Source organism: Pelodiscus sinensis, chromosome 1 (genome assembly GCF_052426305.1).
Source record: "Pelodiscus sinensis isolate ZL-2025 chromosome 1, ASM5242630v1, whole genome shotgun sequence".
Taxonomy (NCBI): Eukaryota; Metazoa; Chordata; order Testudines; family Trionychidae; genus Pelodiscus; species Pelodiscus sinensis.
In genome coordinates this window covers 126,595,611-126,621,588 of record NC_143052.1, presented here as the reverse complement: position 1 = coordinate 126,621,588, position 25,978 = coordinate 126,595,611, and the positions used below count along the sequence as shown (strand labels likewise).

Sequence of the window (25,978 nt, the reverse complement as noted above, 5' to 3'; positions counted from 1 at the left end):
CAACAAAGAACAGCACATACTTCGAAGCAAAGAAAACTATTTTATGTGTGGATCTCCAACTGGGTATTGATATACAAGTAAATAGTAGCCTACCTATAATACAAGTTTATTTGGTACATTACGTCCCTTTCCCTAATTTTTTTTTTCTGTATGTGTGCTGGTGGTGGTGGGGAATGTGTTTTTATGTTCTATACTATAGGTTAAGAAGAAGAAATGAAGTCCTCTGCTTTGACAATCCCAAATCAAATGCAGCAAATAATACTGCTAACTTTAGACCAACACCTCTATTCATGAATGAGATAACATTAAATCCCAAAGAAGTACATAGTTATTAAATGTTCTGCACATGTCGAATACATACAATGACTAAATTGCCATGATCATGATCCTGCATTTCCAATGATTTCCCCACACACTATCGGTCAGTAGAGTATTGGAAAGGGAGCAAGAGAAGTACGGAACATGCTCCATTAGGAAGGAAGCTATTTTTGGTTGGGGGGAAATCAGACCCTAGTTCTTTGAACTTTCACTTAGAAGGCAGCTAATGAGTATTTTATCCTTTAGAATTGAGTGATTTCCTAAAGCCCTGAGCCAAGCTCCCATGGTATACTTGACAGAAAAAGATAGTGTGCACACTTGTATGGGTTTGAATACACAAAAGAGAAGGTTACTCATCCTGTGCATAAACTGAGGTTCTTAGATGTGTGTTCCTATGGGTGCTTAACTGTTCCACCTCTCACACCATGAGTGACACATATATAGTGCTGTATAGTCCAACCGTGCTCAGTTCCTTCTTTACCAATTTATATATGATCTCTGAAGAGGAGGGGAGGAGAGTATGTAGTAGAGCATCTATAAGGACACATCTCCAAGAACCTCAGTTACTATACCACTGACTTCCTGAGGAAACTAAGGCGCATCAGTGTTCTTTCTGAAAACATCATCCTGGCCACCCTGGGTGTAGAAACTCTTTATACCAACATTCCACATGAGGATGGACTACAAGCTGTCAGGAACACGATCCCCAATGATGTCACAGCATACCCGGTGGTTGAGCTTTGTGACTTTGTCCTCCCCCACAACTATTCCCAGTTTGGAGAAATTTATACTTTCATGTCTCTGACACTACTATGTGTACCTGCATGGCCCTACAATATGCCAACATTTTTATGGCTGACATGGAACAACATTTCCTCAGCTCTTGTCTCCTAGCATCCTTCCTCTACTTATGCTACCTTGATGACATCTTCATTATATGGACCCACAGGAAGGAGACCCTTGAAGAATTCCATAGAGATTTCAATATTTTCTACCCACTATCAAACTCAGACTGAACCAGTTCATACAAGAGATCCACTTCCTTGACACTACAGTGCAAATAAACACCATCCTATATCAGAAGCCTACTGACCGCTATTCTTACCTACATGCTTCTAGCATCCAACCAAGACACATCACATGATCAGTTATCTACAGCCAAGCCCTAAGATACAACTGTATTTGCTCCAATCTCATAGACAGAGACAAATACCTACAAGATCTTTATTTAGCACTCTTAAAACTTAAATACCTATCTGGGAAAGTGAGGAAACAGATTGGTAGAGCCAGACAAGTACCTTGAAGTCAACTATTTCAAGACAAGCCCAACAAGGCAAATAACAGAACACCACTTGTCATCACCTATAGCCCCCAGCATAAACCCCTCCAGTGCATCATTGACAATCTACAACCTATCCAGGAAAATAATCCCTCATTCTCACAGGCTTTGGGAGACAGACCGATCCTCACCTACAAAGAACCTCCCAACCTGAAGCAAATCCATTCCAGCTACCACACATCACACCTCAGACACCCTCGCCCAGGACCTACTCTTGCAACAAACCTGTGACAACTCTGTCCACACATCTCTATAAGCGACATCATCACAGGACTTAACCACATAAGCCACAACATCAGAGGCTCATACAACTGCACATCCTTTAATGTGATATATGCCATCAAAGCCCCTCTGCTATGTATATTGGACAATCTCTACGACAAAGGATAAATGGACACAAATCAGACATCAGAAATGTTAACACACAGAAACCTGTAGGGGAACATGTTAGCCTGCCTGGTAACTCAATCATGGATTTAAAAGTAGCCATTCTTTTACAAAGGAATTTCACTAGCTAGTTACAGAGAGAGTCTGCAGAATTGGAATTTATCTACAGATTTGACACCATTACCCTGGGCCTAAACAAAGACATTAACCGATTAGGACATTACAAAGCCAATTTCTCCTGCCATTAACATCTGCATTTCCATGGAGAAAGCTATCTTTGGGACACATTCAGCTCACTTAATTAGCCTCATTAATATGGGTCCTACAATTGACAGTTATTTCTTCTAATGTTATATATAACTTTTGGTTTCTGTTATTTCCACTCCAATTCATCTGATGAAGTAGGTCTTGCCCACAAAAGCTCATGATTCTATATATTTTGGTTAGTCTCTAAAGTGCCACATGATCACTCATTGCACAAGTTGAGGGACTTTTGCTTCTTGTTTGAGAGATGTTTCAAAATGGAGTTTCATTATTGGTGACTTAACACCCTTGGAGGGTAATGTAGTGGCCCATTTCATCCCAGCTGAGAGGATTTCATTCTGGATGTCTGTGGCGAACAGAGATCAGCTAATGACTGAGCTCAGGGTGCTAACTACACTGGAGCGATATCATTTTCCAGCTACTAAATGTGGCCATAAAGAGTGTGGCCATGAAAAGAATTTTCAGATTGAGACCATGGCCTTTTTGGCCCTATGTCATCAAACTGATAAAGTGGATGCACTTCTGTGTGACATGACCCTCAATGAGGCAGTGGCTGAACTATGATTGATCATCATTCTCAGGAAAGGCCTCATGATAAAAGAGACACCTCTTGAATCCAAAGGAGCCCAGGAGAAAGCACCCTATTGGGGAGTATGGGAAACCAGGAATAACAAGGAGGGAAGAGTAGCTAAAATATTTTTTGGAGAGGAGAAATATTAATGGAAAGGGCTAATTGCTACCAGTGAAAGGTGAATGAATTAAAATCTCTATGGGATAAGGAGGTAGAAGGGCTCTGCTCTAGATTCCACCCCAGACCAATGGCAGTTGTGATAGAACTGAGGACTGTTGGGCTGCACAGCACTGTATAGACACCATTCACTGTGCAAAATGGGAAAGAGTGCATGTGTGGTCCAACAAACAGATCTCTGAAATCCCAGGCACAGGAAGTGCTGCTACACCTACACTGAAGCACCCATAAAAACATGACTCAAAGGAGAACTGTAATTTCTTGCAACAAACCAGAGAGTAACCATATAGCATATGCTAACCTAGTGTTAGCTTGGCTGAAAGAACAAAGAAGGAGAAGAGATGAAGGAAGTTTGGAAGAGTGTTGCCAAAATAGCAGAATACATTTGAATGGAAGTTAGAGGATACAAAAACAAACGTGACTCAAGATGGGAGAAGGATTTGGGAAAAATAGGAGAGCGCTATTCAAAATGGAGCAACTGCAGACAAAAAAGAACCAGACAGCCCCAAGCAAGGTGTCTCCAAAGATCATAAGCACGTCTTGAGTTGTTCCATGCATATGACACTCAAAAGAGAAACAGTTGCTTTGATGCACATAAGGGAAACCCAAAAGACATTTGGTTTCTCTCAACAATAAAAAGTGCAATGCCTGCATATTTAATGGACTTTAAAATATCATCTAGAACTAGCTATAATTAGAAACTATGGAAGCCCATGAAAGTCAGGCAGCAACTGGATGTCCTGTGTTAAGGAATAACAGTAATCTATCTCCTTCATGCACCTCCCTGCAACACACCCCAGAAAAAAAGGGGGAGGGGGGAAGCAGAGCAATATATTGGGACATAAGAACATAAGAATGTAAGAATGGCCATATTGGGTCAGACCAAAGGTCCATCTAGCCCAGTATTCTGTCCCTCGACAGTGGCCAGTGCCAGGTGCCCCAGAGGGTTGGATCGAAGACAATGATCAAGCAATTTGTCTCCTGCCATCCTTCTTCAGCCTTGACAAATAGAAGCCAGGGGCACCATTCCTTACTCCCTGGCTAATAGCCTTTTATAGACCTAACCTTCATGAATTTATTCTAGTTTTTTAAACTCTGTTATAGTCCTAGCCTTCACAGCCTCCTCTGGCAAGGAGTTCCACAGGTTGACTGTGCACTGTGTGAAGAAGAACTTTCTTTTATTAGTTTTAAACCTGCTACCCATTAATTAGGTGTCATTTGGTGTCCTCTAGTTCTTATATTATGGAAAACAAATAAATAACTTTTCTTTATTCACCCTCTCCACGCCACTCATGATTTTATATACCTCTATCATATCCCCCCAGACAGAACAGAAAACAGCATAACACTGAAGGATGAAAGTGTTCGGGTCCTTTGGATATGCTAATCTATAGGCATATGCTTAGTTTGCTAGAGAATATTCATGAAACAGGCATAGTGCTGCAACTTTGGTATGGCATTCCAGTGGAACAGTATGAATTGACTGACAAGTCCATTTCTTTCACCACCAATTGTGCAAGGATAACTTGTGGAAAAAAACTGATGCTGAACATACAACTTTTAAAATGTGCCCATTGTGTTTCAGGAATTTTTTTTAAATTGATCTGTTGAGTTTATTTTTTTATCATTTACTTTGTAAACCAAGGTACATCTGCCATAGGCCCAATTCTCTATTGTCATGACAGCAACGAATTTTACTCAGTGAATCTAATCATGCATGGCTCAGAGAGAAGAAAAAATTAAAATTAAGACATGAAAAATACTACTAACACAGCCATAATTTTTTTTATTTTATGTTGGAAAATGACACACAATTAAATTTAACACCTTGGAACCCTGCTAAGCTAAAATCTGCTAAGAGTTTCAATGGGAAGCTGAGAAGCTTCTCTTCACTATGGTATAAAGCTCTCATTTCTAGCAATCAAAGGGCAGTACTATCTTTGAATCTATGATATATAGACTTTAAATCTATGATATAAAGATATAGATAGATCTATATCTCTATATATACATACACACACACAAAAGTGGTCATTGGTCAAGGAGAAAAGATCTGTGGCAGGATTTCTTGAAGTTAAAATATTAGTATAAGTCTAAAGATGTACTAACAGGCAGATAAAGCAGCCAAAGGTACAATTAATAACCTACATATTTTATTTATGGATGTGGATGTAAATAGCAATGGGCACAGAGTTTCAGTTCAATCAGACATTTTGAACCATTACCTTTTTTGTTTCACATTCCAGATAATCACACCATATAAGCAATTGAGACCCATAATTACAAAGAAAAAATTAGGGCTGAACCCTGGATCCATGTGGGCAGGGTGGTCTGCTGGCACAGATTCACCTGCAGTATCCAACCCTTAGACATTTTTTCTTTTAAAGATTACGTTCTTTTGTTTCTCCCTGTGCTAATTCCTCTACTGCCTACATGGCAGTTCTTGTTCTAGTAAGAAGTATGTAACAGTTTTTCTATCGTTTGTCTGCTATTAGATTGCCTTAACTTCTGCACTAATAGAGGTATTTTACTGGCTAGCTAAATTAAATTATATAAAATGTTTAATCCATCAGCCTTGTACTTTTGCATTTCTACAGATGTCTAAATATTTGGAAAAAGAAAATAATTAAAAGGTTTCTTTTAAGAGCTTGGGAAAAAATTGCTTAAGAGAAACATCTTTGAGACCAATAATGATGAAAAACATCCCCAAAAGTATTTCTGTTTGAATAAATCCAAAAAGAGTACTTTTAACAATAGTAACTATAAAACTAGTAATGCAATTCGTGTCTTTACTTTAAACAAAAGCTTTTCAAACATGTGTTATTAAACACACAAAAAATTAAGCCACAACAAAAATCAAAACAAACCCACATCAGTCTTATTGAAAATAATGAAAATTTAAGGCCATTTAGGAGAGTAAAAGGCTACTGGCAATATAAAATAAAAGTAAATGAGTCATGGGACACCTATTATAAACACATTTTATAGAAAAAAGTGTCAACTTCCCATTTTCTACATATTAAGACAACCAGTCAATGACTATTACATTAAAAATATAAAAGCTGTGCCCTCAACTGTTACACAGCACATAAAATCAGAAATCTGACCACAGTAATTAAGATTAATTACCAATAGAATTATGATCACTTTCATTGCTAAACTTTTTAAAAAATGCCTAATGTCTTCTGAAGCTATAAATACTTTCTGTGGGCTGGATCCTGGTAACCTTGTTCATGTTAATACAATCCCTCAGAATGTTCCCCCCCCCCAAGTCAATGGGAATCTTCATAAAGCAAAGTGCCACACAAAAAGTGAATAAAGGTAACAAAAGCCTTCACAAATCTAATTTAAAAGTTTGATCATGCCAATCTATATATGGACTATTTTATTATAATATTATGCCTGACAGAAAGGTTGTATGACTGCTCTATGATGACACCATCAAGGTTTTAATGGTGGTATTCAACAGTCTTTTGTGTGGAAAAAGTTATTGTTGTACAACTACAACTTAGATCACATGCTGTAGCAGCAATTTAGGACTGATATTAAAATACAAATACTAAGTAAAGAGTACACTATAACATTAGAATTTTTTTGGATAATAGTAAAATTCTATTTATAATTCTAGTTACAATTACTATTATTGAACAATAATCCTAGTCTAATATGACATCTTGACCACAATGATAAAAGTAGCAATCAACATCTTAGTGTGAAAAATATGTATCTGACTCAGAAGGTCCAACCTTGTTCCTATTTCTACTTACTTTTCATTTCATGTTTATATATCAAATTATATTTTGCCATCTGTTGCATGTAATTAAAATCTCTATTTGTACATTTTCCTCTATTATTATACAAAACCTGGTATCTTCACTGTCTTCTGAGGTTACATTAATATCTGTGCCTCAAAATTAGTAAGATTAATAAAAAGCTATCTTAAATTGTCCAAAGCCATACCTTACTTGTAGTCTCTACTTACAAGCATTTCAAAAACATCCAACCCCCCCAAAATAAACAAATGAAAAATATTTTACAAATCCAAAATATTTCTGAATTGCTAACTTTTTAAATAAAATATGTTCATTTTTCCTATCTGCTTGCTATTGGTAGCAATTCTCAAATGTAGAAATAAACAAAGACTAAGCATGGTGCTTACAATATAAAATCTGATTACTGGTGAGGACCACAAAGAAAAATAATTAATTCAGGCTGAAAGCCTTAAAAGCAATTCAAACTTTCTGGATTACATCACTGCAAGCAGTATGTAATTTGTTCCAATTGATGTCATTTGCTCACATAAAGCCATTATTTTACAAAGCACCTCAGCATATTGGCTGTTTCCCGCCTCCCCAAGCCCCAAAACAGACTTACTTGCACCTGACATATCAAACATATAAAGGAAAGACTATCCAAAAAAGTAATCAAGCCGAACATACTTTCATCCAAAATCAAATTAATATGTGAAATGAAGAATAAAGTATTACATCACTTGAGAAAAGGTATATTTGCAATTGAAAATGTAAAAAACACTTGTTCATGTCCTGTTCATGCAATGACCTTGGATAACTCAGATTTGTTCTTGTGGGATTTGCAACTCTTTTCCTGAATGAATTCAAGATGAGGTAATGCCATTTTGAAGAGGCTAAGCAGTGAAACATTACATGTAGAACTCAAACATCCTGGCCCCAATTCTAACCTCTGTAATTATATTTAACTGGGTCGATGGAATTTCTTAACTTCCGCTACTTGGTTCTCTACTTCTAGATTTGAAAAGTGCCAGGTTCACATGATTAATATATTAATATGCAGTATTTCAAATTATCAATAGAAAAATGCTCAAGGGAAAGAAATCTGAATATGTGCAAATGCCACATGGTTAATGGTAAGTATATTTTTGCCACTCTGCAGTGTGGCAAGCAGCCTGCAGCCTGATAGTCACTGTGCACTGCTTACTGTACTGTTGAAAGAGCAGGCCCTCATTGTTTCACTTTCCACGTCTAAGACGGCAGTCCAATTGCAGATTCTGTTTTTGATTACCAAGCGATGTTCCTTCTTTCAAGTACTTTAAACAACAGAATCTTTATGAAGCAATGTAGGCTAATAACTTGTTAAAACTGAATTTAGGATCAGCTAAAATAAAGCAAATCTACACTATGCTTTTAGAATAAAGTTATGGAAAAAATATGTTCTCCGTCATTAAAACAGCCCAAAAGAAAAATCTTTAGAAAAGACAGTGTACACAAGAAGTTATAAAAACTGCACTCTCACAATCTAATAAGACGGACACAATACATGAGTTAAGATTTTATGTTCATCTTCTGTATGTACTAAATAGAACAGAGGGCTTGGTATGTATGTGTGTGTATCTATCTATCTATACCTATATCTATCTATATAAATATATAAATATATAGATATATATCCCTCCTCCTTTCCCTCCCCCGCCCCTGAATCCTATTCTGAGCTACATTTGGAAAGATGACCATGTTACAGTTAACTAATCAATATAATTCCTTTACTTATGTGTTCTTTACACCGATCTCCATGGAAAAAATCACCATAATGCTTACTTTGAAGATTAAAAAAAAATCCAAATCCACTTGTTTACCTTTGGAAGAGTTCCTTTAATTTTAGTACATGTCCCTTGTTTCTAGAAAAAAGACGGTGTTCACAAGGAACAATTAGGTGTAATAAGATATCTTCCTTACCTTTCATATTTTTGCTAAGGACGAGGGTCTGGAGAGTCATGTGGAAATTTTCTTCTGTGCCTCAATCCTGTTTAAAAAATATAAACTATTAGTTTCGAATGCATGAAAGGATGACTCACACATTCTAAATTACAAATGCAATCTGAATAATTGAGTTTGTACGAATACATGCACATTTAAACAAAAAAGGCAAATACTGATGGCAGTGCTTTGTCTTCTTTAAAACTCCTAATACAGCACAACATAAAAGTGATCAATATTGTGCATTATTCCAAAAGTGCTCATTACTCAAGTAGATTTTAGATCAGGGGATGAAATTAATCTGATTCACTTTTTGTTGTTCCTCTTTTGGGGTTCCACTTTCACAACCTATACAGTTATTTATAGCTAACAAAACTTGAGGGTTAATTGCTATTCTGCTTTAGGTATTTACTTACAGAAGCATTACATTAATATATTTTTTCCAAAGTAGAGTTAAGATCAAAACCCATTTTTAAATAACTTGGGATAGTTTCTTCAGTATAATGAACTTGCTTTTTGGGAATCAATCATTTCTGCACATTATATGAGCAGTGAAAGGTCAGAAGTTTTATGGAAAAAGTAGTGCAAACATATTCAGAAATTAACCTTTTGTTAAAAGTCTCATCAGAAATCTTGTATTCACAGAGATACAGTTCAGTTCTTTGGAGCTCAAGGATATATGATATGGGCTGAACATGAGAAGTTAGCATGCCCGGAACATTTTCCCTTTTCAATTAAACCCTAACTTACCTTGCATAGTCAAAAACAGCTAGTGAAACTAGGCTGTTAGAAATCTGAATTCTTTTGTCCACAGTCTTATTTTATGTGACTAGTTTTCCATTCTGCTGCCATCTGCTGGCAGCTGTTTTAGTCTACAAAACAGACAGTCTAGTCTCCCTGTCGTACTGCTCACGTACAGTACAGTATGAACCTCATTTTCCGTGTTCTATGGCCAACCAATGAGGTACTGTTACACTTCCAGGTCAAATATTTTGAACATCAACAGACTGTATCCAGAGTTCAACATGATTTTTCATGACTCTGAAAAAGTATGCCTCTAAAAATGCTTGCACACAAAAATACAGCATTTAATAATGATAATTTTATCATATTAAAATGAATTGCTTTTTCAGATCATTTGAATCATGGAGTTTTAAAGCACTAATTTAAATGAAGGCTTTTGTTTGAACTTCTCAAAGCACACATTTTACCAGGAGGCTTATATATAATTGCATCATTTTATGACAAACTTAGCAAGAGAAGTTATTCTGTGATCTGTAAAGTAAATAAATAAAATGGGAGGTAAAGCCATTCCATAACAAAAAATTCATTTTAAAGTGGTAATGCAAATAGGAAACTAGTTTTGTTACTAACTAGCTTTTAATTAAGGGCCTACACCTTAAGAATGTTGTCATGACAAAATATTGCATATTTGTTGTGATTATTTAAATAGTTACAATATTTGTATACTGTGTAAGCCATGAGCCACACAAATAATGGTGATGACCTCATGTAATCAAAGTTATTAATAATATTTCTGTTTAAAAGTACCAGATATTCACACACGAAGGCAACGAAGAAAAATGTCACTGAAATGTTATCCCCAGTAGCATTTTACTTTAAGGAATCTTACAACTGTGCCACTATTGCATATTAAGAATAGGAAATGTCACTATGGCTGTGTCTACACTGGCGGGATCTTGCGCAAAAGCAGTCGCTCTTGCACAAAAACTTGCTGCCTGTCTACACTGGCCGCATGTTCTTGTGCAAGTAAACTGACGTTCTTCTGCAAGTAAACTGACGTGTATGAAATCAGGGCTTCTTGCGCCAGAACTCTGACACTCCCACTCAGGAATAAGCCCTTTTGCGCAACTGTTCTTGCGCAAGAGGCCAGTGTAGACAGGCAACATGAATTTCTTGCACAAGAAAGCCCTATGGTTAAAATGGCCATCAGAGCTTTCTTGTGCAAGAGAGCAGCTACACTGGCATGGATGCTCTTGCGCAAAAGCACATCTGTTGCGCAAAAGCACACGCCAGTGTAGACACTCTCTTCTGGAAGAGTTTTTGCAGAAGAACTCTTCCGCAAAAGAGTTTTTGCGTAAGAACGCGCCAGTGTAGACGTAGCCTATGATTACAAAGAAATTACAACAAAAGAAGAATAAACACCACAATAAAGTTGTCTTCCCTGTAGAGTTTATTAAACCCTAAAAAAGTTAATATTACTTTCCCACAAACTCAATGGTTATTTTAGAGGATTACTCCAAATCTTAACATTACGTGATTCATTGTTTGTAATGTAACTGACTGAAAGATCCACCTATGAAGTGCTGCTGTAAGGAAAGTTATTACTGCTTTGCAAGCAGTGAGAGGGAGTTTATTCAGTTGGAGGTTTTCATTACTCAGATTTGTCATGCAACAACAAATTATTAAATGACATGAGTTACAAAGTAAATTCTCATCTCTAGCTGTAAGTTCTCATGGTAGCAAACCCTGGTAGCAAACCTTGGTGTTTATCACTGTGGAAATTATATAAGGATAACAATGCACAAAAATCCATTCATTTAAAATATTGGAAACTAACACATTCTGTCAGCCTTATTAACCTGGCTGAAAATGGAGGAACCCTGCCACAGGAAAATGAGAGGAGAAGAATCCTCCCACTAAATGGCAACAGAGCTATTTCATAAGAGTTGCTCCAACCCAATTGTAATAGCTTCTGCAATCCAAATGGCCCCCTATCCATGATGCAAGAACCAAAAGGAGCCATAAATTGGCACATCTTCTATTCCTGACAATTTTTCAACACAAAGGAAGTGTCCATGAGGTTTACTCCAAAACTCTGCATGTAATTTCCCCAAATTTTACCACCTCCTTCACTTCCTCCCACTCCATAATACACAGTAGAACCAAACCAGTTCTGCAACAAGAGGGCATTTCTGCATTCCCAGTAAAGATGCAGAGTTTGCTCCTAAGAATCCAAATGAAGCTTCAGTCAGTCAGAAGGCATGAGAAATCCATACTGAAAATTCTGTCCATCTGTATCTACCAATCCTGAGTACACAGACTAACCAGAGAGTCCAATCAAAAGTGCAGGAGCCTCCAATTTTGGTTTCTTTGAGAATACCACTGAATTATAACTGAAACCCAGACAGCCCCTTGGGGAGACCATGTATATATGTGCACACATCTTCAAGTACAGCATGGAGCAACAGTGCCTCAGGTGAGCCAACAAAAAAACACAGCTCAAAAGTGGAAGCCAGATTTCACTTTATTATTATTTACTATCTATATTATATTGTTGTTAAAGGTCCCTAAAGAACCAAAGCCTATTGTGCTAACTGCTGTACAAATGCATAGTACAGAGATAGTCCCTGCCTGCCTACCTTACCAAGCTAATAATCAAAGTTAATCATAAAATGAAACAGTTTAATGAAATAAACAAGCAAACTGGTAAAGCTTAGGGAAAGGGAAGTTTGTTCTGACAACATTTATTTACATGTTTAAACATATGAATAACCCCATTGAAGCCAATGACAGTATTCCTGTGCTCAAAATAAATCTTGTGCTTAATGGTTTGTAAGATTGAGGATATGAACATGTGTCCCTGTGCACTAATTCTGAATACAATGTGGCTTGCCACCTGCTAAATTCTTATCAATTGTTATGTCCTGTGGGCATCATGGCAGATGTGAACTTGAACAAGCATGTGAAAGGGGACTGTAAGTGGCTATGCATTTTTTTCAGGAAGTTTGAATCATATATGAAGGACAGAAGGGAAGAAAACGTGAGGATGTTTGTTGGATAAGTGGGTGAATGGGCAGGAAATGCCTGTGGGAAAATGGCAAATGTTGATAATGTGATCAAGGTAATGTATCAGATAGCAAGAATGAGACCAAGCTATGAAGTGCCTTAGGAGTAGGGCTATTCGTGGAACTTCCAAAAGCATCTGAACAGTGGGGATTGTGCACTCTGGACCAGATGTTTAAAAGCATTTAGGCATTTACATCTAATTTAAATCAAAGGATGTTAGATACGTAAATACCTTTACAAATCTGGCCTTTAAGTCCTTTTGAAAAGTCCACCCAAAAGCTCATGTCTTATGCACTGAAGGAGCAGCTGCCAGTGGAGAGATTCAAGACAGAGTCAATGGAATGACTTCCAATGAGTTCAGTGGGTTTTGATCAAGTTCACAAAAAGAACATAACGTGACGAGCAAAGATGATTTGTAGAGCAGTGTTTTGAATGGATTTACAATCTCAGTTCAGAAGGCCTGATTGGTCTTTAGACCCACCTTATTATTAACATTCTTCCAATTTATTTTTTTAGAAAGACAGTAAACATGAAAAGAACTCCAGAGTCAACAATGAAAATAAAATGGAGCATCCTAATTTTTGTAATGTGGATTAGATAAGGGTACACAAGCATACAAGCACAGCACACACCTTCAAAACTTCAAAGACACTGTGAACTCATTTTGATCATAAATAATTAAGGCCATAATATGATATAGGGCCAGGATTTCGTCCTTTGCCGGGTATCTGTATGAAAATAAATATTAATCTAACTTAACACTTACTCAGAGGACATTTAAATCACCTGTTCTTGTTTTCAAGATAAACACAGATTTTTTTTAATTTGAAAAAGACATGATGATGTAGAAGAAATCTTTATGCCCACATGATTATATCACGTACAAACATACTTTTCCATATTTTAGACAAAAGGTGCGCTGTAAAGTACACTGGGTACCAGCCACGATGGTTCTTCAACCATGCATGAAGCATCCCATGACTTCACAGTTCCCTTTTGTCTGGTTCTGAGACACGCTGCGTTTTAAACCTGAATAGCAGTTACACAGACCAGATGCCATCATAAATATAAAGCCACTTGAATCTTAATAAAATACACAGTAATGAAAATGATGCAAGACAGATATTAAAAACAAAATCCTAACAAGCTTAATCACAATGAAACAGTGTCAAAGCCACCAAGTCTGGACATTTTTTGCACAAAGCCAGCACACACCAGATGTATTTGCATTTTGCTTCTGGAGCAAAGGGGGAATGAACTATCATGAGCATGAGGATATAGTTACAATAGTTGAAAGGACAAGCGTATATTTAATACTCCACAAACATGTATCGTTCAGTTTTGTACTGAAATTAACTCATTATAAAAGATTACACTGCCACAGTCTATACAATAAGAGACATCTGGTACGTGTTAAGGGACACTATGACATAGCCATCTCTCAAAAGCACGTCCAGTTAAATGTAGGTCTAAGGTACAGACCTAGTTTTTAAGTTATAGGTATTTGTCACTCTTAATATTTCCTTAGATGCACAAAAGGCTATAGTTTTGACTCTCTGTGTTAAAGGAAAGCAAATTATTTATCTGCTTGCAAAACCTATACTTTGAATGCCACACTCCAAAGGAGACTATCCGCTTGTGGGGTACCATTCAAAGCTTTGTAAATGCGATTTCTAAGAGGAATGTGAACAGTATTTTTTTCTTAGCCATATGTTTCATATTTATTTGAATTTTGTTCCACTTTTAAATACACTTGTCACAAATATTTATGCACTACTTATATTCAGGGCTCCAAAAAGGTCCGTCAAGAAGATCAGGCACACCCCTGCATTTGCAGAGCCATATTTAACTCAATAGGGTTTTTACACAAACATATGGGTTTGCCAAGGTGGAATCTGTAATGTTGCCAACCCATAAGCTGTTAAGAAAAAAAGTCTAGCCTGAAAAAAAAAACAAACAAAAACAAACAAACAAACAAACAAACCAAACCCAAGCGATCAGCTTAGAAATCATGGGACTATTTATAGCTATTGATTTTGGGTTCCTTTTATTTATCTTCTGGTTTCAGAGCCTTTTCAAGCTCTCTCTGCTACCATGAGGGCTAGAATTTAACATGAAAGCTATAATTCATCACTCTGGAGCCAGGATTTTAAGAAAAATACCAAATATTACGAGAGACACAAGAAAATACTGAGAGCACACAACACTGTGTCACAGCAGAACTGGGGTATTAATTTGCCAAAGTAAGTCTAGACAGTTATTTAGCAGCCCAATTGCTAATACAGCTTTATAAAAGTAAACAGAATTATGTTTCTGACCCAAAGCATCAATTAATAGGGTGAACCATATGAGGAAATGGGGAGAAATGACCTTTTAGGATACGGCTAAAAATTAGCTAGGAAATCAAAATTTGCCTCCATCCCAGGAAATGTACTGTTTAAAAAAATCAGAAAAATAAAAACTTTCAGTCTTATAAAACACTACATTGCCACATCATTTTTCTCCTGCTCCTTATATATAATTTACTGAATTTCTCACTGTAATGCTATGTATGATCATGAGTGAAAGGAATATTTAAATTCTGAATCTTCTAACAATTAGAACCTATTATATATTTTGTATATTATGCAATGGAAAGTTCCTTTAAATGCTTTAGAGTTGACTTTAAAATATATGTAAAATGAATTATTATTCCCTGCAGGGCTAATATTTTAACACACATCACCTTGTAAATCTGCCAAAACAATTTTGTTCCTTTCAGGTAACACTCTTTATTTTTAAGTGTCATTATTTAATCCTGACTAAAAGCGGTTACATCTTTAACTGTAATGATAAACTTACTACGCCAATTTATATCTATATAGATTTATAAAATCTTCTTTTGGTGACCAAAATAAAAAAGATAGTCTATATAAAAAATATACCTAAACACAGAACATGACGTGAAGACCAGTTCACCTCTGGGGCAAACACATACAAATCCATCAATGAGAATGGAGTTGTGCTCATTTATGCCAAGTCTGAATTTGGCTCTCGGTTTGACATAATTTCCCTGTAAACTTTTCTTTAGTTCCCTCTCCCTCCTGCTCTGCAAGAACAAAACTCACTGAAACTCAAAAGAGAACTAAGGTGTGAAAGGGTAAATCTAACTGCATAACCCCAAAAGATAAAAATGGACTGAAGAGTGGTGTCTTCCTGGAATAGTGTTAGGTTCCACCTAAAGGACTTGAAGCAGCCAAGGCTGAATTGATCCATGAAGCACTAACTATGAAATCTATAAACGAAAGGGCAAAAAAATCTTTGTAATATGACATTTCATATGCCTTATATGAAAATATGCTTATGATGTAAATATGATGTAAACAGGATATGCTTTATGCAAGATAGCTCATGTAAGGTATCATTGGAAAGGATTTCCCAAGTACAGATTAGACCTCCCTGATCCAATAAGCTTGGGACCTGAGCTGTCCTGAACCACAGAATTTGCTGGACCAGGAAAGGTCAGTGCTCCCTTGTTGACTGCTCTGCTGCCAGGCTCCTCTCCCTTGGGGTCCCTGCCCTGCCATTGGCCCCACTAATGCTGGCCTGGCATAGGCTCCCCATCCTGCTGCCCGCACAGTGCCCTAGAGTCTCCCAAAGTTCCCAGCTGGGACAGCCTGGCTGCTGCCAGCCATTCTGCCACATGGTGTTGCCCAGGATTCTTGGGCTAGGGCCACTCGGTCGCCGCCAGTCCCACTGCTACCTGAGATTCCATCGTTGGGATCACCTGGCCACACTGCGCTGCTGCTAGAGCCAACCTCGCGGCCTCTGGGAATCCTCTGGGGTTCCCCAGCTGGGGCTTCCAGCCCCACTGCCTTCAGAGGTATCCTGGGGTTTCAAGCTAGGGCTACCTGTCCACTGCTGGCCTTGCTGCCATGGGGGGTGGGTGTCCTCAGCTAAGCCACCTGCCACTGGAAGCCCTGCTGCAGCTGGGGTTCCCCAGCTGGGTCAAGGATTCCCCAGCTGCCTGGCCCAGCTGATTCCAGCTGGCTGGAGTGGGAGCTCCCCGAGCCGGGGCTCTCCAGCCCCATGTTCTCTTAGGTGACTCCTGCTCCCACCTCTGGGGCTCTTTGGTCCAGCAACATCCATGACCCTGCCGGACCATGAATGTTGCCGGACCAGAGAGTCCCGGATTTCAGAGTTCATCCTGTATTATCCCATTCACATTCATGTATCATTTTCATATCTGAAGTTAGGAATATTGACCTGTGTATCTGTATTTCTTATTCGCTGCTTTGGGCCACTCCCACTGCTGACACTTCAGGTGCTACAAAGCAATAGCCAGATAGGGATAATGACCTATCACCTAGTACAATAGACCATGAATAGGCGTGGCCTGCCAGTGGATGCTCCATAATGCAACTGGGTCATGGATGATGGAGTCAGGTGTTCTGGCCACCTGATACTAACCTGCAACTTAGATTGTTAAACTATTCCAGAAAGGGATTGGAAGAATCAAACAATGATTTCCTACCTTATAGAAATTCTTTATAAGGTAGGGAAGGAAACGAATGATTGCCCTCAGCTTGCTTTACCTCTGCCTTCTACCCTAAAGAGATACTTGAAAACACCTGGAAGCTAAAAGATTGTAACACGTGTGGGTGGAGGGGAACTACTGGATCCAGGCTAAAAGTTACCTGGCCTATGAAGGATTTTACCTGAAACAATAACTAAGGTGAGAAATTATTATTTGTAACCAGTATTTTTAATGACTCTAACTTAGATTGCATGCTTTGTATTATTTTCTTAGGAATCTCTTTTGTTCTGTTTGCTACCACTTTGACCACGTAAAATATATCTTTTTATAGTTAATACACTTTTTTCTAGTTTATATTATTACTCAGTTAATGTAATTTCTAACTGGGGGGGGAGGCTGTACATATCTTTCTTCCTGTTGAGAAAGGAGACGAACTTCATATAACTTTGGGTTTGTTCATCCCCAAGGGAGAAGGGGTTGAACATCAGGGTTCTGCAGTAAATCCTTAAGCTGAATCTTCCCACAGTTGATCTAAGTGTCTGTATATGCAGCTGGTTGTGGCTCTGCCTACATACTTTGCTGGAAGAGGCTGGAGAGCCTGGATCAGCAAGTCCAGGTAAAAAGTGGCCCAGGCTGGCCAAGAATATGGGCTATGTGGTATTTTAGGCACCTCATTTAGCATCCCAGAGGTTCCAAACCATCACGCTCTCTACACATCGGATCCTGGGAAAAGCTCAGCCTTAGTAAGTGGACTGTGTAACTAGGGGGGGGGGGGGGGAGTATTCTAAATGATTCATAGACTCATAGACTTTAAGGTCAGAAGGGACCATTATGATAATCTAGTCTGACCCCCTACACAGTGCAGGCCACAGAATCTCACCCACCCCCTCCTAGAATAATCCTCTCACCTATATCTCAGATATTGAAGCCTTCAAATACTTTGAAGACCCCAAGATGCAGAGAATCCTCCAGCTGTGGTCTGTACCCCATGCTACAGAGGAAGGCGAAAAACCTCCAGGGCCTCTAGCAATCTACCCTGGAGGAAAATTCCTTCCTGACCCCAAAAATGGCAATCAGCTAAACCCTGAGCATGTGGGCAAGACTCACCAGCCAGACACCCAGAAAGTTCTCTGTAGTAACTCCTATCATCCCTCCATTGACCTATTTACCACTGATAATGAATGGTCAATTAGTTACCAAGATCATGTTATCCCATCAAACCATCCCCTTCATAAACCCATCTAGTTTAATCTTGAAGCCAGATAGATCTTTTGCCCCCACTACTTCCCTTGGAAGGCCGTTTCAGAACCTCACTCCTCTAATGGTTAGAAACCTTCATCTAATCTCAAGTCTAAACTTCCTACTAGCCAGCTTATATCCATTTGTTCTTGTGTCCACATTGGTATTAAGCTTAAATAATTCCTCTCCCTCCCTGGTATTCATCCCTCTAATATATTTAAAGAGTGCAATCATGTACCCCCTCAGCCTTCTTTTGGTTAAGGTAAACAAACCAAGCTCCTTGAGTCTCCTTTCATAAGACAGGTTTTCCATTCCTCGGATCATCCTAGTGGCCCTTCTTTGTACCTGTTCCTGTTTGAATTCATCCTTCTTAAACATGGGAGACCAGAACTGTACACAGTATTCCAAATGGGGTCTCACCAATGCCTTGTATAATGGCACTAACACCTCCTTATCCCTACTGGAAATACCTTGCCTAATACATCCCAAGACCGTATTAGCCTTTTTCATGGCCATGTCACAATGGCGGCTCAATCATCCTATAATCAACCAGGACTCCGAGGTCCTTCTCCTCCTCCGTTACTTCCAACTGATGTGTCCCCAGCTTATAACTAAAATTCTTGTTATTAATCCCTAAATGCATAAACTTACACTTCTCACTATTACATTTCATCCTATTGCTATCACTCCAATTTACAAGGTCATCCAGATCTTCCTGTATGATATCCCGATCCTTTTCTGAATTGGCAATAGCTCCCAACTTTGTGTCATCCACAAATTTTATCAGGACACTTCCACTTTTGGTGCCAAGGTCAGCGATAAAAAGATTAAATAAAACTGGCCCCAAAACTGATCCCTGAGGAACTCCGCTAGTAACCTTCCTCCAACCTGACAGTTCACCTTTCAATATGACCCGCTGTAGTCTCCCCTTTAACCAGTTGCTTATCCACCTCTCAACTTTCATATTAATCCCTATCTTTTCCAATTTAAGCAATAATTCCCCATGTGGTACTGTATCAAATGCCTTACTAAAGTCGAGGTAGATTAGATCAACTGCATTTCCTTTATCTAAAAAATCTGTTACTTTCTCAAAAAAGGAGATCAGGTTGATTTGGCACAATCTACCTTTTGTAAAACCATGTTGTAATTTGTCCCAATTGCCATTAGCCTCAATGTCTCTAACTATTTTCTACTTCAAAATTTTTTCCAAGATCTTGCATACTACAGATGTCAAACTAACAGGCCTATAGTTACCCGGGTCACTTTTTTTTCCCCTTTCTTAAAAATAGGAACTATACTAGCAATTCTCCAGTCAAATGGTACAACCCCTGAGTTTAGAGATTTATTAAAATTTTTGCTAATGGACTTGCAATTTCATATGCCAGTTCCTTTAATATTCTTGGATGAAGATTATCTGGGCTCCCCGATTTACTCCCATGAAGCTGTTCAAGTTTGGCTTTTACCTCGGATATGGTAATATCTACCTCCATATCCTTAGTCCCATTTGTTATGTTACCATTATCCCTAAGCTCTTCATTAGCCTCATTAAAGACTGAAGCAAAGTATTTGTTTAGATATTGGGCCATTCCTAGATTATCCTTAACCTCCACTCCATCCTTAGTAATTAGCGGTCCTACTTCTTTTTTTGTTTTTTTCCTATTTATTTGGCTATAAAACCTTTTACTATTGGTTTTAATTCCCTTTGCAGTCCTACCCAGTAATGATCATCATGAAACAAGGCTGCAGTTTCTACTACAAGGTGAGGGAACGCAAGTACATCAGCTAGCTGCTATGTGGAGTTTTGTGGTGGTGGGTGCCTGCTATGCAGAGGTTCCATGTTCCTGGCCTACCCATAATCACACTTTCTCCAGTCCTGAATGGAGAGCTAGTGTAAGTGCTCATAAGTGCTGTGTGATTTTACAAGAGAACTCTCATCACCCACCTCTGAAGTCACGCTAATTCTGTTATAACTCTGTGGCCTATAATACCCAGCATACCACATGAGAGTGAACCCTTCATTTATATATACAATGACATAATATTTGTTCACCATTCCTTGTATATGGTCACAGAAAGTCTCTTCCTGCTTTTCACTGGCTTTATTTTTACTATTAGGAAGTCAGGTCCTGATTTGCTTATAAATTTTATTCAGTCTGCCTCTCTTTGTAACAAAGACTTCCCATAAAGGAATCTAATGCATAATTTTTGGCATTTCAATTTCTGTTTGTATTATTTTTATTTCATATTTCCTATGCTGTAAAATGTAGATCTTGTAAAATTTAACCAATACTAATTAAAGACAATGGTCAAGTGTGCAGTATCCCTGTTTCTTTTCAGTCTTTTGCGCCCTTCCAAATGGAAACTGTTGGGAAATATAAGAATTAATAGGAGTCTGGGAGGGCAATAAAATAGTGGTGGGGGGGGTCTGGCCAGAGCTGGCATTGTCCTTTAAACATGTTTTTTTCCCTTTGTCCTTTCAGCCTAGAAAGGTAATGGGTCTGGCCTGAGCAGGTATTGTCCTGCCTTATGTATAAACATGCTCTTTCCCTTCGTTCTTGCACCCTAGAAAGATAGACAAGAAAACTAACTTTTTTTTCTTGCTTGTTCTGTAAAAAATACTTTCAGGGTCACGTCCTTTGTAATCTCTGTAACCTACTGACTCGGAAAGTAGATAGTGTAAAAAAGTGCTGATCCAACTGAAAATCCTGTAAACAGTAAATAGGGGTGGGTATAATAATATTCATCACCTGCCTATTAATATTAATTGTATAGGCGTTAACATTACTAAATAAGAATTATGGGGAAGTAGTGATAGACGTGAATTAAAATACTAAAATGGATGAAGGTAACTGATGCCAAATCATTGCTCACTGGGAACATTGTGTTGGGGGTCTGAGGAGAACGTCTATCTGCAATAAAGAGGTCTGTTTACTCCATCCTCTCCCGAGTCTTCTATTTCTTCTCTAACCAAAACAATTCATTCAGGAGTAGCAAAATTAGCAATTTCAGTGTCATTTTTCATTATAAGAGCTGATGAGTGGTCAGCACTTTTGAAAGTAGAGCTACTTATTTTTGTGTCTACCTATCAACTTTTGGCACCCATGTCTGAAAAGCTTGAACATAACTTCTAACTGATATATCTGACCATTCATTCCTCTACAGAAGTTTTATTGTACAAATGTAGATTTTTCTAATCCAAACTGGAACACGCTGACTGCACTTTTATAATCACTAAATTTTTTGCTGCTATATTAAAAGTAATTAAGAATTCCACAAGGTCCTCATGAAAGGTACTCACCAAATCCTCTCTGTCTCTATTGAAGGATGAGAATACAGCCTACTGACCAACATCTCAAATTTTTGTGATTAATTCTGAAGTGGCATCACTTCAGATCACTGAGATTATCCACACAAATAAAGGCCCTGTGCCATGGCTGGGACCTTATGTTTGTAAATGTTATGCTTTTCCTTATGCTACAAGCAACCGGTCAAATGCTGCCCCCAAATACTAGTACCAACTTGCAATATCTCACTTAATGTCAATTGAGTTATTCCAGATTTATGTCAGAGTAACAAAGCAGAACTCAGTTCAGTTCCTCATCAAAATTAGCTATCATTCACTATTAAAACAGAAATGTACTTCAAAACTATGTATGCAAATGATGCTTCTTTTATCAGGGTAGTCTTTCCCCATATGGCACAGACAGGAAGCCATTTGTATATCTTTCTGGACTTCAGCTGAAAGCATAATTATTTTCCTGCTTATGGCAGTAAGAAAAAAATCATTGTATTTATACTTCATTATTAACTTGTTTAGTCCTATAAACATGCATTCCTTCCATGCCCCAACATGTGATTTCATGGAAAAGACCATGACCTATTCCATAATACAACTAAAACATAAAGTACACTAGATACTCCCTATATCCTGCCTATGAAAACAGCCCATTAATTTGTGTCAGCTGTATTTTCCTGACAGCGAAAAAGCAATCTGACAGACAGGAAAAATGCAGAGTTGGTCATGGTTAGTATCAAAGGATTATTGAAAGCATGTCATATGCTTTTAAAATTACATGAAATGTTTCTGTTAGCTTAGGCAAAAGAACTAACCAGAGAAAGGACATACATTTCCTTTTATAAATGGGCCATACATTTCCTTTTATAATTAGCTGCACCATTGCCAGTCTCCCATTAATTCACATTTAACATTTTTGAGAAACACTATGCTCAGGCTGACCAGAAGGACAACACCTCGTCTAATGGAAACCATTTTGTGAGAGGCCACATGATTCACTCTTGTCCCATCTCCTACATTTATATAACAAAATGGTGACCCAGATGGTCAGTGATATTGGAGCTTCTAAAGAGCACAACTCAAATGAGTGCGTACTTGTGAACTTCTTCTTGAAGCACCTGACAGAATCCTGCTGCTTCTTCTTTGAGGACATCTCAAATAGCCCAAAAATGCCATCTGCTTACATTAGCTTTGCTCCATAAAAGAGGCAGCACTATTGGATCAATGAGAAGCTACTTTCCCAGCCCTCACACTAATCTCAACTGACCATTAATCTGCTGAATTAAAAAGGCAAGTAGCCCTCCTGCCAGACACGCAGCCTCTCCAGCCATCACATTGCCTACAACATCAACCAGAGCTGGCTAGACCAAGAGATAAGAAGAAAAAAGGTCCAGGCAGCCTCTCGGAGTATGTCTGTGCTTGAAGCTGGCAATGTGATTGCAGCTCGTGGAGACCCAACTCACACTAGTTCTCACTGACATAAAAATACTAGTGTAGCCAGGATAGCTCAGGCAGTGCTAAATGATGGTGCAGTCTAGCTTTGACAAGTATATAACTATGGGATTCAGGGTACAGCAGATCAATGGCACTTGGTTGCCACTGCCCATGCTACTGTGAACACTGGTATTTTAGTGTAAGTATGTCTGCACAAGTTTGGAATCAACCCCTCAACCTCACTCACATAGCAATGTGAGCTTCCATCACTGAGGTTATCTATTTTAGGTACTTTTGTGTCCCTCTTTACCTTTGTATCTGATCGCTTCACAATCTGTAATGCATTCACCCTGCAATACCTCTATAAAGTAGGGAAGTACTATTACCCCCATTTTACAAAAGAGTCAAAGACCAGGGGTCAGCTTTTTACAGATATTTAGGCACTTAGCAATATAGTTAGCCCCCAAACAACTAATTAACAGATTTACCTGCAAATTCCCAGAATGTGTACTCTGTAATACAAGATAAAGTTCTGTAAAGTGGGGAGGATATTTGTATTTTCAAAATATAGCAAAGAGGTTGAATTGCTACTTTCTGTGCAAAATGGAACTCATTTCATCACTGGCACCTCAATAATAATCATACAAGCTACAAGCAGGATAAAGTTAACAATTCAACTAATTTTTAAGTGGGACTACTGTGACATCAACCAATCACTACCCTGTCTCCTCACCCATTCCGCAATCAATAGTTCAATTGGCTGTAATGGCTCATCAGCCTGAGGAAGAGTGGGCCCATATTTCAAGAGGTCTAACTGATCCATTATGTGACACAACTCTCGTTGTTCTTTAAAAAATATATGACCAGATACTAGCTTCAGGCATCCATGTTTGATGAAACTGCTGTCTACTATATATCCTCATATTATTAGAAATATCGTTACAATATTTGAGTTTCTTGTTAGTATTCACATACAATTTTTAGTTAAGTAAAAAACCAAGACATTTCCAAGAGAAAAACTATGTTAAAATGAAGCACAGATTCAGAGTACATATCAATAATTTTCAATAAAATACATTACATGTATGTTGTAGTTATCCCAAAATCAAGTGTTATAGATGTAATGACAAAGACTAAAATATCTCAATCATATAATAATTGTACTGTCAACTGCCTTAAATGTGCATTTATTTCCTTTTCTTGTTGGAATTTCTCTTTGGTGTAACTCTGAGATAACTCTGAATTCCCAAGCTTTGTAAATGATTGTTTTGGGGATAGTTACAACATCCCTGTAATGTGTTGTATTCTAAATTAGAGATATATACTATCAGCCTTCACTCTATTTTAACATAGCATTTTTTCTCTTGAAATTATGAAATAGGTTATGAAACGAGTACCCTAACTGCTGATAAAAATTGTGTAAAATATTTATCTTTTATAAGGGTAGGAAATTCTCTATATGCAACTCCATTGCTGACTGGGAGTAAGATGGATTAGGAACATCTGCAAAAAGTACCACTACTGCAAATAATGCATGGGATGAAGAAACATATCCATACCTAGTAATCTTACATTACCATAGGAATATTAACATTTGAAGTCAGTGTAAAAAAGCACGAGAAAAGGAAGTTACTCGCTTTTTGCAGTAACGACTGTTCTTCAAGGTGTTCCCCCCCCCCCCGTGGGTGCTCCATAGATGGTGGGAATCGGGGTCACTGCTTAGAGGCTGCAGATAAGACCACAACAGCCAGTGCTGAATCTGCTGCCAGTTGCAGCATAATGACGTAGTGTTTAGCAAAGGTTTGGTCTGAGGACCAGGTGGCTGCTTGGTAAATGTCTTTAAGTGCTACATTGCTTACATAGGCCATGAAAGTTGCAGTTGCACAAGTAGCGTGTACCTTTGGTGGAAGTGGCAGAGGTCTGTTATGGAGGGAATGGCTCTGTAATATACACGATGAAACCCATTTGGAAATACATTGCGCTTAAATAGGCATGCCCTTTGAGCATGGTGCGATGGATATGAACAGATGCAGGGATTTCTGGAATGGTAGTATTCTATCAACATAAAAAGTCAGAGCTTGTCAGATGTCAAGTGTGTGAAACATAGCATCCCTGGGGGATGCGTGAGGCTTAGGGAAGAACGCTGGTAGTACTATAAGCTCGTTGATGTGGAAGGACGTGCAAACTGTGGGTAGAAATACTGGATGTGGACGTAAAGTTACATTGTCCTTAGTAAAGACTGTATATGGTAGATCCACCATGAGGTCCCCTATCTCACTAACTCTCTTCACGGAGGTGATGGCTGTGAGAAATAACACCTTCATTAGTAGGAATGGAAGTGGGCAAGTGGCCAAGGGTTCAAAAGGAGGCCTCATGAGGCAGTACAAGATGAGGTTCAGACCCCAGGTAAGGGCACATACTCTAACAGGAGGGTAGAGGTTGTGGAAATCTTCTCGTTGTGGGGTGTGCAAAGACAGATGAGCCCTTTACACGTTCATGAACAGCTGATATTGCTGCAAGGTGTACCTTCACAAAGATAGGCCACCAGTTTTAAGATGATGCAGATAATCAAGGATCTGGTGGATCTGCGAGTATGACTGGCATTTTTTTTAAGCCATAGAATCCCAGCATTGAGCCAACTGTGAGGGTCATAAGGTGAGTGTTTCACTGGAGTTTTGCCCCTGTATTTACTGCATCTGTTACTGTCATTTTCAGGTTTTTTTGTTTGTTTTTTTAATGAGGGAGAAAGCAGCGGGGTTACTGGTTGCCTGAGGGGCAGGCGCCAAGACAAGTGGTGGCTCCGTGAGGGGCTGACAGGAATTTTTTTTAAAGGATGGAACTCAATGAAACGCAGTGTTGAGGACATAAAAGAAGTAGTAAGGGAAGAGAAACCAAG

General features: G+C 38.4%; 1 protein-coding gene across 38 annotated transcripts in view; it reads right to left on the bottom strand.

Annotated features, from left to right (window-relative positions):
• The window catches only part of LOC149525630 (uncharacterized), a 484,863-nt gene that overhangs the window by 319,796 nt on the left and 139,089 nt on the right, over positions 1-25,978 (bottom strand). For 27 of the 38 annotated variants that reach the window (XR_016347252.1, XR_016347244.1, XR_016347245.1 and 24 more), the window contains one exon: positions 8,768-8,834. The gene's annotated coding sequence lies outside the window, so the exon portion shown is untranslated. Of the gene's footprint in view, positions 1-8,767; positions 8,835-9,394; positions 9,513-9,538; positions 9,692-25,978 lie in introns of those variants that run through there. The other 11 variants (XM_089770351.1, XM_089770363.1, XM_089770359.1 and 8 more) reach the window with 7 other exon arrangements.